Genomic DNA, 17,215 nt, shown 5'->3' on the forward strand with positions numbered 1-17,215 from the left:
CGCACGCCATTGTGGACGAGCCGGAGGCTGGGTGTAAGTTTGGGCGTGATGGACGGAGAAATGTGGCTCTTGTGGTGGATAATAGGGTTGTGGAGGGTTGTATGGAGTGTGTGGGTAATTTGGGTGATGGGGTCTGGGCTGGTAGTGAGGGGGGCCTCTGGATCTGGACCAAGTACCTGCCTCGACTGTTGCGACATCTTCCCTTTTCTTCTTTCCGAGCGCACCTCCCGTGCTGCTCTGGATGGCCTGAGTGGTTGCTTTAATCGCCGAATAGCTCAGGATTTTATTGGACTTAAGTCCCTCCTCAATCATACCGCCCATTTTTACTACTTCGTTGAAAGATTTGCCAACTGACGTCACCAGGTGACCAAAGTAAGTTGGCTCTATAGTTTGTAGAAAGTAGGCCACCATTTCCCCCTCTCTCATCGGAGGATCAACCCTTGCGGCCTGTTCTCTCCAGCGGAACCCAAATTCTCGGAAGCTTTCCCCCGACTTCTTCTCAAGTTTCAGCAAGTTGAGACGGTCAGGGACAATCTCAAGGTTATACTGGAAGTGACCTGCAAATGCTTGTGCTAGATCGTCCCAGGTATACCACCTGCTAGGATCCTGCCTCGTGTACCATTCCAGTGCGGACCCGCTTAAACTTTGACCAAAATAAGCTATCAGCAGCTCGTCCTTTCCACCTGCCCCTCTCATCTTACTACAAAAATCTCGTAGATGTGCCATGGGATCACCATGTCCCTCATATAGATCGAACTTTGGCATCTTAAAACCTGCCGGCAATTGAACATCGGGGAATAGGCATAGATCTTTGTAGGCCACACTGACTTGGTTGCCTAACCCATGGATATTCCTGAAGGATTGCTCCAGGCTTTTAAACTTTCGAAGCACTTCGTCTTGCTCTGGGCTCTTAGCCGGCTTTTCAGTCTCTACCGGGAGCTCGAAGTGAGTATTATAAGTATGAGGCTCGGGTGCTTTGAAGGTTGGTTCAGGGGGTAATACTGGTTATCGTGAGCCTGAAACAACGGCTCGATGGATGATCTTTGCAGTGTGGCTGGTGGGGGTGCCACGAAAACAGGGACATTTGGTGGAGGGGGGTTCTGGTTGGGTTGTGAAGCTTGAGGATCATAGGCATTTCTTCCCTGATAGTATTGGTGACTGGGGAAGCTTGTTGAAGGGCAGGGGGAGGGTATTCTGGCGTGTGTCCTGGTGGGAGAGTGGGAATAACGGGAGGGTTAGGCACTTTTTGCACCCTAGCTAAGGCCAACTGCATTTCTTTCATCTCCTGTCTCATCTTATCCATTTCCTCCTTCAGCATTTGATTCTCCATCCTTTCATCCTCGACACTTTGGTCTGAACTAGTCATGCTTTTTAGTACGGGCCCTTTGGATCTTGTTTGGTAATGGTAATCTGCCAGAACGTTCTAACAAACTAACTGGTTCGAAATCTCTGGATAAACAACAAACTTGTTAGCGTTAGAGTTTAACACATACTGCAATTTCACGTTGGGGGATGCAATGTTCCTAGGCAGTTTAACCATTTCTAGATGTCTTTTCTTCAATCGCATGCATCATTCCGGCTTACTTTGTTTGTGCCTTGTTTAAGTGTTTCCGAAACTTTCTTTATTTCTCTTTTTATTTTCTTTCTTTTCTTCTTTTCCCTTTTTTTTTCTTCTTTTCTCTTTTTCTTTTTAGTGGTGGTCGAATCTTATGTGGATTGCCTACGTATCATGTCCCCGTATGAATCAGACCGCGTGTAGTTCTTCCACAAGTGCGGAAAATAAAGACACCATTTTTGGATTTTCCAACCTTTACTAGCAAAACATTTTATTACAAGGCAAAACATTTTTGAAAGGAAATTGACAGACTTGATACAAACTACAGACTTTATGCCAAAAAGGGAAATACAAACTCCGACAGACAATAAACTCTAAAGACAAGGAAAATACAGACTCAAACTATGAATGTTTCAGAGTTTTGAATTTTGGCGCCCGCGGGGCGTCGTTCGGCCTCGCCGCGGGCTTTGGTGCAAGGCCCCTTTGCAGATCTTTCAAATCTTCCATGATCTGGTGGATATAAATCATTATTGAAGCAAAGAAGGTGGTACGAGACATATCCTCACAAGCTAGGCACTTTATGGTGATGTAGTGCACGATATCGTCGATTCTTCCCTTGATTCTGTCCCTTTCCATAAGCAATCGCTCTATTTGTTGATTCCACGTCCCTAACATTTGCGCATTGTAAAGGAGTTGATCCTGAAACTCATTCATCTATTTCTCCATTCGGGCCATTAGATCATAGTATTGCTTCCTATCTGCTCTGGCATCTCGGGCTTGTCTGAAGATCCGCTCTTTGAGAGTGGATATTGTTTCTCTCAATATGGCGATGTTTCTTTCGTAGTCCCTCTTCATTTGTTGCATAGACCGGGCTCGCTCTTCTGCCTTCTTTATCCATTTCACCTGGATTCTCGCTAGAACAGCTTTAGATTTTTCCAGATCTTCTTGATACTCGAGGACTTTCTTCTTTAGACCGTTTATGAGCCTTTCATCGGCCCGGCTTCTCTTCGGGTCTCTGGTAGCTATTTTCATTTCCTGGATTTGAGCTTTGAGGACCTCGTTTTCTTGAGCTAGTTTTCTCTTGTCTCCCTCATCTGCAGCGATATGCAAATCTTTCTCAAATTTCAAATCTATAACTTGCTTCTCCAACTTGCCTATTGCAACCATGTACTCGTGCTCTTGAGCTAACCAATCCCACTGTTCTTGCGACGCCTTGACGAATTCCTGGAGATGGGTCTTTTAGCCGGCCTTTCGTGCTCAAGTTCTCTCATGTACCAAGCAAGGTATCCTGGCGCCACTTCGCCTTTGGCCTGATCCTGCACGCAAGTATCTGCTTTTAAACATTGGCATTCACTCCAGATCTGACGGACTCTTGCTTCAGGGAACTGTCCGTCAGGGCTAATCTCAATTACTTGAGCACTAAGATCTTTCTCTTGTGGCACTGTTTGGCATCTCCCGAGTTGTCTCAAAACCCGATATGGCACGTAAGGCTGAATGCTCTTGAGACCCATCAATAGAAAGTGGGTCCTAGCTGGCGGCATATGGATGACCTCGTCAACGGGCAACCATCCTAGTGTCCACTGTATTTGGCTGGCGGTAAGGGTCCGAAAGAATGATGTCAATGCCGTAACTCCCTCGGGTAGACTGACCCCCTTGATTCTTGTGTAGAACTCTTCTATGCAAGTTTTCTTCGAGGAGCCATAACTCAAGAGCTGGGAACGGTGGCAGAGATGCTCAGTCATCCATATTTGTTGCAACAAGTTACACCCCTCGAAAAAGTTCCCTCTGGCTTTGCAGGCTGTGAGAGCTCGGAAGATATCAGATACTATCATAGGCGCAAGAGTGCTTTCATCTTGAATGAGCAAGGTACTGACGATCCCGACTATTTTCAGATCAATGTTTTCGTCTATCCTTGGAAATACCAAAAGGCCCAAAAAGGTTATCATAAAAGCCACTCGTCTATGCTCGTCCCCTTTCTGACGGTTACTTTTGCTGCATAACTTGTTACCCGAGTTGTTGAATCCTCCGACATGACCGTATTTGTCGTATATGAAGCGCGGATTACAAAAACCTGCGGCCAAATCTGGGTTATGGACCGTCCTGGGTATCTTTAACGAATCTAAAAACCGATGCACAGTGACAGCTCTTGCAGCAACCAGGTATTTTTGCCTCAACGGAACTTCAGCATTTCCAATGTACCCGGCTATTTCCTCCAAAGTCGGAGTGAGTTCAAAATCGGAGAAGTGGAAGACATTGTGTGTCAGGTCCCAGCAGGTGACCAAAGCTCTTATGATATCCCCCTGAGGCTGGATTTCCAATAAACCCGTAAGACCTTTTAGATATTTCTTGACCTCATCTTGCCCTTCACCACCTAAATCATCCCATCATAGCCGCAACTTGAAAGGGATTTTAGTTATTATTGAAAAATGTTCATTTTGCATCGTGCTCATCCTGCACGTTTATTAAGGTGATTAAACAAAAAAATAAAATTTATTTGACTCAACCAATTGGCTATTTTTTTTTTAATTTTTCACAGATTAAAAGAAAGATCTGGTTCCGAACACGGCCTTTCAGCACTTCGAGAACGAAGATTTTGAGGTTGGGTGAGTCAACCGGTCAAAAATCCGAAAAACGACTATGAGTGGCCGTTTATGCAAAGTCAGCCTTCCGGCGTCCCTTTTGGGAACATTCGTCTATTTTGACAAAAACGACATCACCCGACTTATTGATGACGAAAATTAAAATTTTGACATTTTTGTAAAGGGAAGGTTGGACCCGATGAGGGTTGCCTACGTATCCCGCACCCTGTGAGAATCAAACCGGCGTAGTTCGGGTAGATAAAACAAACTTCTTTTGAAAACAAGACTCTTTTCAATGGAAAATAAAAACCATTTTTCCTAAACAAAACCCCCTTTCTTTTTTTTCATTTTCTCGAAAATTCGACAGAGTTTCGACGCTATTTGGACATTGATTTTTTTTTTCCAAAACAGGCGATTAACTACCTCTATCTCTCTTTCCTCAAAGTATTCAAAAGCCGGTCAGCATGCAAGTCCGAAGCAAACAAATGCACAGGTAGCAAGTAGGATGCATCAGGATGGTCTTTTGTCGTCTTAGTACACCTGTCCTAGACAGACCCAACCCCTGTGTTGAGCCTCCTAAGTCAAATGCACATGATGCAAACAAACGTTCCTACTAGGGATCCGGCATGAAGCTGAGTTATTCTAGGTTCGTAACTTGGGTATTTGTTCTAGACTGTGTACCCGAGCGGACAACTCGAGTCGAGGAGGGGGCTACGTACCGGGGACCCGCGAGATCGTCCGGCTTTGTAACTTGTCCGACCTCTTTCTTATTTCAGGGTATGACACTAACAGAATAGGGAGTCTCAACCAGCGAGCACATCCCCGAAGATGAGAAGATCAGGGTTTCGTAACAGTTTATATACAGTTCAAGATAATATCAAAGCGGTAAAAGCATCACTTAGCACATTAGGCCCAAACATGTAACAAAATCAGATAAAGCCAAATATAACAATTTATCTAAGCTCGAATTCTGAACCCTGAACCAAAGATTCTGGGTTAAATGTCCCCAGCAGAGTCGCCAGAGCTGTCACACCTCCTTTTTCAGCTACACCCCGTGAAGGGACGTAAAGGGAGTTTTTCCAATTAAAGGAAAATCGAAACGGGATTTATTATTTAATTTAGAGTCGCCACTTGGGAGATTTATGGTATCCCAAGTCACCGGTTGAATCCCGAATCGAGGAAAAGATTAACTCTGTATCACAGTCCGCGAACCAGAAATCTAGATAAGGAATTCTGTTAACCCGGGAGAAGGTGTTAGGCATTCCCGAGTTCCGTGGTTCTAGCACGGCCGCTCAACTGTCATATTCGGCTTATTTATCTGATTTTAATTCATATTGATTCTATGTGCAAATTTAAACTTTTTACCGCTTTTATTATTGTTATTTTCCAACGAGAATTGCAACGTCGTGAAAACACATCTCGATCCATGTCACATTAATGCACCCGTGGTTGTTGACACATCTCGACTCCGTTGAGATTTGGATTTGGGTCACATAAATGTGCACCCGAGTTTAAGAAAGTAAAGTATTAAAGGCGCGCCTAAAGCGACTAGCGTATCATTATTTTGGGCGAGGCCGTAAAAATTTGCTAAACGGCCCATTCTGAAGTCTAAGTAATTTTACCAACATGTATAGAGGGCCCCACAACTTGTGTATTTTTTGTTTGTCGAGTCCCGTCTCATTTATTTTAAAAGGACAATCCTAAAGTGACTATATTTTCTATTAAGTTCGTCTCTAAAATAAAATAGAAGAAGTCCTAATTAGTTACATGTTTATAAGCTCATGCCTCTTATTATTTATTAGGTTAAGACAAATGCAAACGGAAAATTGCAACAGAGCTTACTCAAGGGAGATTGTATCGTTCCTCATTCTATTAGTTAATAACACTAAAGTTGAGATTATGAATAGAACACGAGATTGACACCCAGTAATATCAAAACAAACTAACTATTCTTTGATTAATTTAAACTAACATTATTAGATGAATTGAACTATTGGAATTAACTATGTTTAATACAAAGCCATTTTTTTAACTCTTTTTACGACTTGTCGAAGAAATGCGTCAATGCTTAAAAACTGACATCAGGCTAACATCAATCACTAACATTTGAGAATATTAGTTACTAACATTATTCACATTGCTATTTAAAATGATGTTACTTACTCAAGTGAACTCGCAATTTCAGAACTAACCCTATTAAACCAACATGCTGATTTCCATGAACTATTTGAACCTGTTTTGTGGCATAACCTATTTGAAACTATTACACGACTACTGAAAAAGAATTAACTACACTATATTTCATAACTAGTAATCACAAACTAAGATTAATTACAATTGATATTCACATGTTTGTAGAAATAGATTCAACAGTCCAGTTTATGCATTCCAAAGTCATTCTAATACATATTATGCGATATCGAGTGAACTGCTGCTTATACATTAAATTAAACACAAAGAAACAGGAGAAATTCAGAAATCCATTCCAACAACTCTTTACTTCCTTTCCATTAAATTTGAGAGCTTTAGAACATGTACCTGGATAATGGAAATACAAGAAGATGAAGGAGCAGGCAGCAACAGTAGTAACATAGCAAAACAACAACAACCCAACAGCAGCAATTCAAACCAAATTCGAGGCTTAGAAAAATTTGAAGAAAACCCAACAAGCTCGATAGAACAACCCCAAAAGTTTGTAAAAGACTAAACATCAACAACCAATATCACCACAAACAGGCTCAACCACGCGTGTATTGAATCTGAAACTGAACTCGTAGACCACTGAACCAATTAAGCGTTCAAAAAGGAATCAGGTTCACTGTCCCGAATTCGAGTTACTCCTACAGATGCAATGAAAAACCCTATCTTTATTTTTGTTTTCCTCTTTTTAAACTCTCCAGCACTCTTTTAAGATTTTCAGAATCCTCTTTTCCCCTTAAGTCTCTCTTTATTTATATCTAAACTTTTTTTTAACCCTCTAGCTCCTAGGAGCATTAAATGATTAAGAAAGTATATCCCTCCATGATATTCCCTGCAGCCCATTATCAAGTGTCTTCTTGTTTGAAGTTATTTTGTTCCCCACACTTGCATGCCTTGTTCCCCACTACTATATGTCTTGTGCTCTTTTTAATTCACTTGTTCCCGACTATCGTTATCTTTTCTTTATTTAATTCCATTATTCCCCACTACTATATGTTTTGTCCCCCACTATATTAAACAATGTATTATTTTAACATTATTAGTGCTTCGTAGACGAAGCACTCAAATTAATCATTTTTTAAGACTTTAAATCCCAAAATACCCCTGAAACTACTGAAATTACCATCCTACCCCGATCCCTTTCAATCTGTACTACAAACCATATCAGCTATAACCAAATCAAGCCTAACAATTGATTAATTGAACACATGAAACTAACTTTCAATCAACAACATTAGGACAATTCAACAAAGCCAGATTCATATCCAAACAAACTTAGCAGAACAAACAAGTAGATCCAAATCACTAAACACAATCATCAATTGAACTCAAACTATATCAAACAACATCATAACAAAGATGAATGATTCAGAACAAAACTATGTTGAACTACTACGGTCAGATTTCAGACTACGATTGATACACAGGTACATGGGCTGAAATAACACAATTCTAAGTTAAACCTGTACAGAAATGTAGGAATATTGAAAGTATATCGACGATGAACCCTGAAGCTAAAATCTAAGGACCAACACATAAAACACTCGACATTAAATCACTTGATGAGAACTAACAAACTTCAAACAAAATGAACATGAATTATCTATAATACAAACAAAGACCTGGGTTCGAATTCAAACTAACCCATCGGAACACAAACACAATCAGAGAAAGAAGAAAAGGAGGGGAAGACGAATTTGCTGAATGAACTAAAAGAAAAGAGAATGGAAACCTACTAGTTTAAAGACCGGGTTCGAACGGCGACCTCGACATGCCTGAACAAACCTCGCTGTTTTCAGCCCCTTTTCGTTTTTTTGATGAAGTGACAAAGGAGTTCACTGGTTTGTGGTCGTTCGCGGATGAAGCTGGATGTCGGGTTATGGTGGTCGTGCGGGTTGGTTTAGGTGCATTTGGGGACGGACTGGGGGAGACGACTAAGGGGTCATTGGCGTGACAGTGCAGCTGGAGCAGCAGTGGCTTGGAGATGTTGTTGCTCGCTGCTGCTCGACGGAAAAGGCTGGTTGATGGTCAGCTGGCGACGGGCTGGCTGTGCTGGTCTTGAGGCGGAGCTGGGGTGGTAACGATGTGGTCGTGGTGGACGTGAGGAGGTTGTTTCAGGTGGTCGACGGGCTGTGTGTGTGCGTGTTGAGCAGTGACAGACGAAGAAGAAAAAGCAGCAGCCATGGCGGACTGGCTGGAGCTCGCGACTGGAGGGTCGTTGGGCTGTAGGTTGGCGACGGGAGGCTGGTTGGTTGCGTCGTTGGTTTGGTGGGTGAAGGCGACGAAGAAGATGAAGCAGCAAGGGTGGGGCGGGTGTCCCTTTTTTAGGGTTTTTTGTTGTTGTTAGGGAAAAAATGAAAAATAGAAAGGGGGGGTCGACCCTTTTGTTGGGTTATGGGGCGGACCAAGTCGGGTCGACCCGGTGGGGGTTTGGTTCTTTAGGCCTGTGGTTTAAAATTGAAGAAAAGGCCCAATCCGATTTTCTTCTTCTTTTATTTCCATTGCTTCTTTTTCTTTTATTCTTAAAATAAAACTAAAATTCTAAAAATTCTAAATTAACCTATATAACTAAATTAATTTATAAAAGTACTAATTAACTCTTAACAATTAAGACACAATTACATAGCAATTAACGATAAAATCACACAATTTGGACATTAAATGCTAAAACTACAACGTACATTATTTTTATGATTTTTGTTTTTGTAAAACAAACTTAATTGCTTCTAATTGTAGAATTAAATCCTAAATGCAAATGCGACATATTTTGTATTTTTTATTAATCTAATAAATAAACATGCACAGACAAATACAAATAATTATCCAAAAATGCCACGAAAATTCTCAAAATTGCACACAAAGGAAAATTGTTTTATTTTGAATTTTTGGGAGTAATTCTCACATAGGGCAAAAATCACGTGCTCACAGCGGGGGTGGTGTCTTCCCAATCATCCAAGCCTGATACATGTCTGACATGTGTTGTCTCAACATCCTTACCTCTTTAACCAACCTAGTGTCTTGTTCAACCAATTTCTTTTGGGCACTAGTATCAATCAACTCAATTCTGTTATCGTCTGCCATTGCCTTTCAACTTTATGTTGTAGGGATGAGTTACCAGTTTAAGAACAACAAACCAACCAACCATCTACTCAATGGAGATAACAAAGAGGAATAAAATGAAGTCATCATGTTGGTGTTAGTGCATTTAACATAATATAATCTCACGTTATGTGCAATGCACCTAATCATAATTATCGGTTCTAAAATGACTTCGAGGGTGCGAAAGTCAACTAGGCATCATCCCAATTTTACTTCTCTTGCCCTTTTCTTCTTCATTTCCTCTCTTGCGCTCCTTGATTTGCTCATTTTCTTTTTTCTCTTTTTCTTTCTGATTATCACTATTTTCTTTCTTCTCATTTCTCACATCCCATAACTTCACCTCTTTTTTTCTTTTTTCCTTTTTTTTTTAATTTCAAAAACGATTCAATCGAACCCTATGTAGGTTGCTTACGTATCATGACGCTACATGAATCAGATCTTTGCGTAGTTCAGGAAGATCGGGAATAAAGTAAATAAACTAACTCTTTTTTTTTTGGATTTTAAAATTTTTTTCTCTTTTTTTTTTAATTTTTGAAAGAAAGACTTATAAAGAAGAAAGAAAATATTTTTGGATTTTGATTTTTTTTTTTTTGAATTTTTGAAATAAAAACTTCTAAAGAAAAAAAGAAATATTTTTTAATTTTTGGACTTTTATTTTGAATTTATGAAAGAAAGACTTCTAAAGAAAAAAGAAAATATTTTTGTATCTTGAATTTTCTTTTCAATTTTCGAAAGAAGAATGAAAATACTTTTGGATTTCGAGAAGAAATTAAAAGAAAATATTTTTGGATTTTTAAAAAAATTGGGGTCTAAAAGAAAGACTTTCTAAAGAAGGAAGCAAAAGAAAATATTTTTGGATTTTTTAAAATTGTGAGTCGGAAGCGATGAGGTTTGCCTACGTATCTTACATCCGGTGAGAATCACATCCACGTAGTTCGGTCATTTTTTACGAAACAGAGAAACATGACTTTTGCAAATATTGGCTTACTTTCTCTCTCTTTTTTTCAAAATTTTAGCAGAGTTTCAAAAATTTTCAAATACCTACCTCACTCTTGTTTTTTTTCTCATTTTCTTTCCCTGTTCTAGAAGCCAGTCAACATGCAAGCCGAAACAAATAGACACGCAAGTAGCACGTAAGATGCATCAGGATAGTTTTTTTATTTCGGGTACACCTGTCCTAGACGGACCTAACCTCTGTATTGAGTCCCCAAAATCAAATGTACGTGATGCAAACAAGCATCCCTATTAGGGATACAACATAAGGCTTTGTTATCCAAGGTTTAAACCTTTGTGTATTATTCTAGATCTGGCTTACCCGAGCGGACAATTCGAGCCGGAGGGGCGGCAACATACAGGTAACCAAAACATCATTTGGCTTTGTAACTGATCTGATTCTCGTTCTAAATTAGGGTGTGACACTAACAGAAAAGATGTCACGCCAGCGTGCACTTCTTAGAAGATTTAGAAGACTCAGAGAGAAGAAGGGTTTCATGATAGTTTATATACAGTCCAAACAATATCAAAGTAGTAAAAAATGGCATTTAGCACATTAGACTCAAATACGTAAAACCCATATAATAAATAAAAGCCAACTATAACAGTTAATCTAAGCTCGAATTCTGAACTCTGAACCAGAAGTTCTGGGTTCTTTTCCCCAGCATAGTAGGCAGAGCTGTCACACCTCCTTTTTCCCAAAGGGGTAGAGAGTTTTTTCAATTAAAGTGAAGTGACATTAATCGAAATTGGATTAATTATTTAATTCAGAGTCGCCACTTGAAATAATTTATGGTGTTCAAGGTCACCGGTTTATTTTAAAATCTCAAATCTAGGAAATATAACTTATTTATGGTCCGCGAACACAGAAGACCGGGTAAAGAATCATGTTAATCCGGGAGAAGATGTGAGGCACTCCCGAGTTCTGTGGTTTTAGCACGGTCGCTCAACTATTAATAATTGGCTTAATTATCTGATTTATTACATGTTTAAAACATATTGTGCATTTTTAACCTTTTAGCCATTTTTTATTATTTATTTAACCGCTTTTAGTTTTTACGGAAAATTATTTGAACAAATCGCGATGTCGCGCATTCGTTTATTTTTTAACACATTATGAATCGCGTCACGTGAAACGCACCGGCGATTTAAAACATGCTTATTATTATTAATTGATTTGAAGTTACGGTCGAGTCACGTAAAACACGCACTCGAATTGGGGATTATGTATCATAACTATGCCACGAGAACCGTATCCATAGTCACGATGATTTATTTATTAATCACGCCTAAAGCAAACTACGATGTTAAATTGAGATTGTTGTAACGCCATGATTTATGGAACTGGAACTATCGCAGAAGAAGTGATGTGATATTATTAACGCTATTAGAAAGGGTTTGGAGACAATTGAAGCTATTTAATTAATATCCGCAAATCACAATACGCAATCCAGTACGTGATCACGATAAGTATGCCAAAAATTCTCAATACTGTGAAATAACCTGTGATGAATTGTCTATGAAAGAAAACATGTCAGTCGTAGCCTTATTTGGCGTTTATTGGATGGCTTGACAAAACAATGCATTTGGCCCATATTCTGGCAGAAAATAACTTAATCCGACTTGATTCCAACTAAAAATTCGTGCAACCCAATTAATAATCAGAATAAAAGTTAGCCAACAATCCATCAATTACTACCAACATTCTTAAATTACAAACTGAATAAGTCTTAAAATGGTCCACTACGAGCACACAAACATATGGATAATTCCACGTTGGTACAGTAGATCACTTTAGGCTACAAGTGTAAAATAAATTTAAATTAAACAATAAGCACACGTAAGGTATCAATAAAAGTGATTAAGGATAATGAAATTCGGACCTTTACTGCTTTGTATTTTTCATCGTGTACAATGAATGAAAATCTCCAAAGCGGAAAACCAAAAAAAATGAGCTATTGACCAACTCTCGAACCGGCGACGAAACCTCTCTGTTCGTGTTCCTCTGTTTTCCTACGTGTATGTGTGTTTCGTTCTTTCTAGGGAAAAATAAATCCATATGCTTTTTGTTTCTTATTCAACCTTCTAAACCCCTCCATCAATGATGAACTAGTGACAAGGAAACCAAATAGCAGCTTTAAGAACTTTTATTAGTGCATCGTCAAACTCACGTAGCCTCCTTGTAGCGTTTTTCCTTCTTTTTTTTTCTAGAATTTCCACCCCCAATTTGATCACTGCTTCGTTCCCCTCTATGTGTATTATTTTTTGTGTGTGTTTCTTTTCAATTGAAAAAACAAGAAGATGAAGTCAAAAGGCTCCCCTAGGGGAAACGACAGATCTTTTGTCAAGGAGGGCGTTGGTGCTGCTGATTTGTGGTGAAACTGAAGAACAAAGAGTCAATGGTTGTCTCCCTTTGTATTTTGGTCTATTAGGAGATTAAAAGGTAGGTTAGGATTTGGTTATAATTAGTTTAAATATGGGTGTAAGAATTGACATGTGCTATTAGATTGGAGGGAATAAATGGGTAAGAATAAATTTTGCATTTAAGTGAATAGTGGGTATTTAATGGGTTGGGAAGAATGTGTCATTGTCTTGCTGGGCCATTAAAATCCGAAAATGAGCTCCCAATTGGCCCAAATTCAATTCTTTATCATCGAACAAAATAAAAATACTACCAAAATATACTAGTTAATCTTAGTTAATAAGAATAAACTATTAAAGTGAACTATATATATATTAAAATAAAAATATTTTGGTATTTTTAAAATGTTATAAATATTATAAAATACTAATAAGCTATATTTTAAATGTATAAATATTATAAAATACTAATAAGCTATATATATATATATATATATTTAAGAAAAGTGAGATTATGAAACTATTTTTGTGTTTTTAAACTTATGTTTTAAAATTAAAACTAAAAGTTAGCTGAAATCCTATTAAAATGAAAATAAGTAAATATTTTTAAAATACTACTTTTAAATGTTTCGCGGGTCAAAAATTACGTGCTTACAATAATAATACAAACTAACCAAATCTTGTGAAAGATCCTTAGCATCCCTCGGTGATGAGCCATAACTAAGTCGGCGCCCAGTATCCACATCCCATACCGGACGAGCATCAGCAACCGTCGATGCCTCTGGATGGTCAAAAAACAACGCATCCTAGTCATGAGAGGTAAAGGTCGTGCGCGCAATCGACAATGGAACTGAGGGATCACCTGCGAAGTCCCTAGAGTAAGCCCAGGCTAAATGACGGGATATCACTTAGATCGGGGTGGTCACCCGGCAGATTAACTACAACATCCTCAACAGGTACCTCAACACCCTCTTGTTGGGGACCACCTCCTTGCCGACCCCCACGACCTCGTGGGACAACCCTACCTCGTGGCACACCCCTGCCTTGTGGCACACCCCTGCCACGTCGACCACGGTGGTACTTCTCTGACGTCATATAATCAGCCTCGTGTGCTAAACGCTCATCATTACAGGCTCGCTGCAATGTTCGGGCAGCCAAATCTATAACTTGTCAGCCATAGTCGTGCAAAGCAACCGCTCCATCGCTAGTATGCTACTGCATCTGCAGTCCCAACTGATGGAACATATATAGTCTAATAGCCTGCACAACGTGTAAAATATTAATTGCGAAAAGGTAATGTTAACATTATAACTAAGTATTCATTAAACGGTAATGTTACCAAATAACATACCAGCGCCTCTGCCTCCTAGCGTATGGAACGAATCGACCGCCAGCGCGATGAATGGGATTCCCGATGATAAGTCGGGTAATGCTACGGTACCAGCCGATATACGTATGCTCTCCATCCATAAGATGGGCTGAAGGGGGTGGTGGAATCAGGCCACAACGCTGGTCCCAAGTCTCCCGATCTGCGCCTCTAACCATGTCTCATATGCCTGGTCAACCTTCGAACGATCATCCCGCTGATAATGTGTCCTAACCCAAGCGGGCGGTGGAGGTACATACTACGATCGACTAAACTGGCGAAGGACTCGCTCGGTGGCATGATGCTCGACAATATCGAGACATATAAACGGGACGGAAGAGCTCCACATAAGTTGCCCAGTCGAGCAATAATCGGGCAAACTAGCTATTAGCGCATCGCTGTATGGCGTCCAAATGAACTATCACGTAAAAATAGCAACCGTGAGTATACGCAACACATATAAATCCAGGCCAAGTAAACTTAAGTATAGAATTACCTGCGCGTCCTCCAGCAAATCCAACAAATCTCTACAATACGGGAGATTATGTCGAGCCTGGTACTCGCGTCCGTATCCCCGCCTCTCAACCCACCTCCTAGCCAAAGAAAGAAATCGGGAAGGTGGTGCATCCTGAGCTATAGGTGGTAGAGGTGGCTGAAACTGCAAGAACCGCTCCCAGGCCCAAACCTAATATACAATTTAGACGTAAAATTTAAGGTATATTTTTATGATGTATGTTATAATGAAAGAGAGTATTTGATATGTTTTCACCTACAACAACGACATAAATCCTGCAACGTCTCGCTAGGTGACCATGCATGACCAACACATCTGCTGGTACAAGTAACCAAGAACAGCAGCACCCCAGCTGTACTCAAGTAAATCATCTAGCCGCTTAAGATGATGAAGAAATCCCAAACTGACTAGGTTTCCCGAAGTGTTCGGGAACAATACACCTCTAAACATAAGTAGCAACAACGACCTCGTGTACCGGTTAATATGAACCTCCGGTGTATCATAACCAATGTTATCATACATAGCCTCCAAATGCTGCCGGGTGGGCGTCAACAAAATATGACTAGCCCCAACCTATACACCCTCATCCTCTGGCCGGTAACCGGTGAGCCGCTATAAAGTCACCAGGTACTGAGCTCCCGTATAATCGCTCATGCCTTGGGGCAAAGCAACAACAAGTCCATCAATCGGCAGCCCATAAAGGACCTCCACGTCTTGCAGCGTGATAGTGGGCTCACCAATGGCAATGAAATGTGTGCGTCTTTGGTCGCCACCGCTCTATCAAAGCCGTGAGCAACGACCAATCTAGCTGTTGTCGGCCGATCTCAATGATCCTATAAAAACTCGTATCCTGCAGGAGCCTGACTACACGTGGATGAAGCTGGCGTTCCTTAAGAAAGTCCTAGACATCGTCTATTCTCCTAGAACGTAAAGTCTGGGCCAATAACCCCCCCTCCCATATGAAGGAAGACCTATGCTCGGCCTATAGCTGTAGTAGCTCTAGGGAGGCAGGTCATGGATGCAAAGGCGGAACCTCCATGACGACTACTGTAAATTGAACAAAATTAATTACATTATTTTTCTTTTCCACTGCTTAAATATATTACAATACCTTGAATATTAAATTTTATTCGATATTTTACAATATTGTTAATTAGGTTGATACATTTTCAATATTATAATTTTATATTTTATACCTTACTTTAATATATTAGTTTAATTATTTTATATGTTTGTTAGTTATTCACCTATTTTTTACTATACATAATTTAATTATTAATTATTTCCGGACACAATATTTGAGACCCAGTGGCACCAATGTATCCTGAATTCTTATGTTCATGATGAGAATTTTTTTCTAATTTTTCAATCAACAGATCTGTTAGTTTGTATGTTAGTTTTATTATTTAATATATTAGTTTATTTATTGTATATGTTATTTTATTATTTATATATGTTAGTCTGTTATTTTATATGTTAGTTTATTATTGTATATGTTAGTTTTATTATTTAATATGTTAGTTTTATTATTTAATATGTTGATTTTATTATTTTATATTTTTACTATACTAAAATAAATAAATAATTTTTATAACTATACAAGATTTAATTATTAAATAATCACATTTTGGTTCCGGACACAATATTTGAGGCCCAGTACACCAATGTACCCTGAATTCTTATGTTCTTATGTTTGTTGATTATAATTGGAGATAATTTATGTTTGAATCCAGCTTTTTGACGTATTTTTTGGAATAAGAGATACTTAAATAATTCATTTCTATAACTACAAGGATATTACGCTAAAGGGCACTACATTTTACTGGGCTAAAAGGTCATTACATTACAAATATGAACACTACATTAGGCCACAAGATACCACTATAGGGTACTAAAGTAAAAATTTATCTAGTTTACTAGTCTTTTAGCAAATTAATAATCTAAATCAGATATAAATAATAAATCAATTTAATCACAAAACAATCACGAAATTATATATACCACAGTAAAAAGTAACTAATTTATAATTTTTTTAATAATTAATAACTATTTCTCTATTTTATAAATTTTTTTAGCACACTAATACTATAGTCCGGATAAAAAATAACAAATTGGTTAAATCGCAAAACAATCATAAAATAACATAGAGCACATAAAAAATAACTAATATGCATTTTTTATACAAGTTTTAACAATATCTAAGTCGAAATACCTCAATTTAAGGTTTTTAGAAAGTCGAAGATTTTGAGCCGAAACAACCAACAACGTTTGAGATAACTCCTTAGCTAGCATATGGGACCTAGAATCTTTACTTTATGTGGGACGGATGGGCTCCACTCAAGCCTTTTGGGTTTAAAAATATGTGGGGGGGGGGGGGAGGGGGGGCAGTTTAATTTTTTAATTTGGGAGGGACCGTTTCTGTTTTGGGGAAGGGAAGAATAGCGTCTTTTATTAAGACGTTACAGTATAACGTATTAACAAAAGACACTATATTTTCTCGCTTAAATTAATTCAAGTATAGCATTTTTGGAATGACGCTATACTTAACT

This window comes from Nicotiana tabacum, chromosome 7 (genome assembly GCF_000715075.1).
Source record: "Nicotiana tabacum cultivar K326 chromosome 7, ASM71507v2, whole genome shotgun sequence".
Classification (NCBI taxonomy): Eukaryota; Viridiplantae; Streptophyta; class Magnoliopsida; order Solanales; family Solanaceae; genus Nicotiana; species Nicotiana tabacum.